The sequence below is a fragment of the Dermacentor silvarum genome, chromosome 8, assembly GCF_013339745.2.
Source record: "Dermacentor silvarum isolate Dsil-2018 chromosome 8, BIME_Dsil_1.4, whole genome shotgun sequence".
Lineage (NCBI taxonomy): Eukaryota > Metazoa > Arthropoda > Arachnida > Ixodida > Ixodidae > Dermacentor > Dermacentor silvarum.
Genome location: NC_051161.1, coordinates 55,511,280 through 55,515,335, shown reverse-complemented (window position 1 = coordinate 55,515,335; position 4,056 = coordinate 55,511,280). Strand labels below are relative to the sequence as shown.

General features: G+C 48.8%; 1 pseudogene; it reads left to right on the top strand.

The window, feature by feature from the left end:
• Positions 1-894: 894 nt before the first annotated feature.
• LOC119462962 (U2 spliceosomal RNA) lies at positions 895-1,075 on the top strand (annotated as a pseudogene).
• Positions 1,076-4,056: the final 2,981 nt, after the last annotated feature.

Genomic DNA, 4,056 nt, shown 5'->3' with positions numbered 1-4,056 from the left:
TTTTTTTTTTTTGCTGAACAGACCTGAAACGAAACACGCTTTCTGATGGTGCCTTTCCCTTTACCTTTACGCATTCTCGGCCTCCTCTTTATACCATACTATCTCCCCTCTGGGCTGTTGCACGTCAGTACAAAATTAAGCGCTGAAGCTTCTGCAATGGTTTTGCGGATGGCTAACGCGTAATTGCAGCCTTCCAGAGGACATTGTGTCGACGGCCAGAGAGCTGCAGCGGGCATCGTGACGATGGCCACGACCTTCTCTCTGGAAAGGGCTCACAGACGCCTCTCCCGCGTCCCTACCATCCAAATTATACAAGTTCTCAACCACCCCCGTCGCGGCGTGCAAGGCACCGACAACAGCAGCAGCAGTGGAAAAGTCGATGGAAGAGGTAAAAAGAGCTTCGCATTAAAATAGCTTACAGCGCGCATCATGTGGCATTTTGTGTGTTCGTCATAACGGCATGGATATTTAACAAAACTTTCACTGCCATTCCACTCTACGAAGGCGGATGACCAGCCAAGCTGTGCATGTGGTGATTGGTGTGCATGTGGTGCTCTGGTGAAACGTTCCAAGTTTGCAGGACGGTTCGCATTTCTTTTCGCCTCGCGGTCCTGGTGGGCAGCACGCTTACGCTTGGCGTCCGCGGCCCGCTCATCGTCGGTGGTCTCCTTCCGCCGCCGCCGTGCCCATTCCCTTTTCTGTTCACGCCGTCGTTCTTGGTAGGCACGCTGTTCTTCAGACCGTACAACACGCGGCTTACCCATTTCACAGTCAGAGCAGAACTGAGGAAAGGAGCCTACGTAGAGCATGGCGTCAGGAGACAGAAGACCCTCAGATTGGTAGGCACTAGTTTGAATACGCGGGATGGAGTACATGCGTGTGGTACGAACGTAGACATGACCGACGCCGGTCAAAGTGTAGTATCTGCTCTTATCAGCTTAATATCTGATATGGGTTATATTTGGAGCCAAGATAATAAACTTATTTTGCAAGTTGGCGGAGTGCTTGAAGCCTGCTTCACCTCCACCGCGGGTCGGCCTGGTATTGCACTATCTTCGAGATCGGCCCACGTTTTTGATCTACGTACATCGATCCGCTGGAAACTAGCTATATAGAGCTTCGCTGTAAAAAAAAGAAAAAAGAAAGAAAAAAACCGACAGAGGGAAAGACGAACTTAAGCGATTGCAGGTGTTTAGCATGGCTTTGGTTCTTGTCACGGTATTATGCAGCATAAGCACATCACGCTACGTTTAACATAAGGAAATGTGGAGCAAAAAGCATACTTGTATACGCAAGAGAGCCAAGAAATGCGCTGCAAATAAATGTAACCCTACGTATTGAGCATTATTAATTCGGGTCCATAATTTGGCAGCCGATTAGCATAGAGCACTGCACGGGCTCGGGCTTACCCGAAAGCCCGGGCCCGGCCCGGCCCGTGGGCCGGGCCGGGCCGGGTAGAGGAGTTTTTTCACGGGCTCGGGCCGGGCTCGGGCACGGCGTGTGCTTTTTGACCCGGGCCCGGGCCGGGCTCGGGTTTTTTGACGCGGGCCCGGGCCGGGCTCGGGCTTTCTGCGAGTTATTCTCGGGCTTCTCAACTCTGAAAAACATGTATTTTTCGGTCTCGGGCCGGGCTCGGGCTTAAGGTAAAGGGGTGGCGGGCCGGGCCGGGCGTGTAACGTAGATTATTTCCGGGCCCGGGCCGGGCCCGGGTCTCGCCATAAAAGTTTTGATCGGGCTCGGGCGGGCCGCCCAATGTAAAAACGGGCCCGGGCCGCGGGGCCGGGCCCGGGCCGCAAAAATCGGCCCGTGCAGTGCTCTAGATTAGCATCCTTCCGTGGACATAAAAATAGGAGGATGATGATGATGATGATGATGATGATGATGATGATGATGATGGTGGTGGTGGTGGTGATGATGATGGTGATGAAGCAACCTGGCGCACTCTAGCAGGCCGTGGGGAGATTAAGTAATATTCCAGTGTTGGTAGACTCGCTGAACTAGATAAAAAACTAAACAGTTCTGTGTGAAAGTGGCGCGCATGACCATTTTTAGGGGCAGTTTCTCGATTCAATTTACCATGAATTAAATATTTAGAAATTAATGTCAATACAGTGTAGGATAACGTAATAATCTTCCACTACCGCTATGATTTTTCGCAGTGTAAATTATGTTCAAGAGTGTAGTGTCCCACATCTGTTTTTTTTTTTTTAGTACGTTGTGACATTTCCAACAAATCCAGCAGCGACGACACCACTTGTCACATACGCCCCATGGACATTACAAAACTCGTTCACTGTTCTCATCATGTGTAAAATGACACTCACGGAAAAACCCATATCCCACAAACTTACGTTGTAGTTGCATGCACCGGTATCCCATGTGGAATCATCTGTAGGAATTGCGCCTCTGAAATTGCGAGTGATCAAAAAAAAAAAAAAGAAACGTTACCAACCCGATATGTCAACCTAGTAAAATGAAAAATATCCGTCTAAGCGAAGGCAGCATGAAGCTGCAGAACAATATATTCAGAGTCGGCTGTCGTAAGCAACAAAGGATCTAATAAAGGAAACGTCAGAGCATGAATGAGTCGAGTCCTTCAGATTAGGTTGACCGTAGGTCAGTCACATTATACGTCGGGATGGCTCAGGAAGCATTAGATCATCGAGTAAGAATAAAATCAGTAACAATGAGTGTGGATATTAAGAGGGGGCATGGTGAAGCAATCAAACAAGGATCAGGCAATATCATCAATAATTTCATAATTGTGTAACCCTCATAAAGAGTCAAGTCTTGTCCCTTTACAGGGACTCCACAACGGAAGGGGGGGAGCAGGGGGGGGGGGCGGTCGCCCCCCCCCCCCCCGCTTCACTTTCCGACCGTTTACGCTGAAATCAAATTTTTGACAAGAGCTATAGTTAAATTTTTCAACTGGTGGTTGTGTGGTCCAATGCTTTCCAGAAGGCCGATGATCAACTGGACGTGCAACGGTCGTACGATGGCCGGTTAGGAAACCACAAATTAAGGCACACCACTCAACATACCAGCAATCAAACTCTTCATTAAATCACAACTACGCAAACAGATGCTCAAAAAATTGGCGGGATATTTACTGACACACGGAGAGGGAACAACAACACATCAATGGATAAGAAACATTTCCCTCATGCCACCGCACATTCCTACAAAATAATAACACACAAGCCAGGCAATCACCGGACACTGTATATTTTCAAACTACCTCTTAAGATCCCACAAAACTGACCACATATTTTTGCAAATGCGGAAAACCTGCACAAAATATTGATGACTAGCTCAAAGACTGCCCCCTAACAAGAAAGGAAAGACTACTCCTGACACGCAAATTGTCGTTGTACTTGTGCGTTGTAATTGAGCGTTGTACTTCCTCCGGGTAATGATGCCGGTGAGCAGGATTGTTCCAGGCCGAACACCCTACTGCTACCACTTTGTCCAACGAGCTGGACAGTCAGAACCAAATCAATGGACAGGTTCGTTGAGAACTATGAAATGGTGCAGGCGACTTTGCAGGAACTGGTACAAGTTCAAAGCTCTCTCAGAGGCACCAGCAAGACAACCATAAAAGGATATGAGAAAGTATTAAACTTCGAAATTTTAGTGGGTATCAACGTTTCTATAGCCCTGTTTGGCCCGTGCGACGAATTGGCGAGGATGCTTCAACGCCCAGTTTACCGCGCTGCAGGAGCAAAAGAAGCAGCAGAGGCTCTTTGTGACCACTTGTCAAGATTACGGTCTGACGCCTCATTTGACGTCCTATGGCAGCGGACGAACTCCGGAGCAACAGAGTTAGGTCTAAAGGAACCTCGCGTGCCCAGAGTTTCGCAACCGCCCAGAAGGCTTCAATTCACATACAAGCCTGAGTAGCCTGCAGCGCTTGACGGCAAGTGGTCACAGAGAAAAGAGTTTTTTGCCGCTATCGATCGTATTACCAGCGAGATCCGAACTGCGATTTGAACAGCCTATCATGGAGCAGCTGATTAGCCTCAAGCGCATTGTGACTGACGCTGCTGAAGGTCGAAA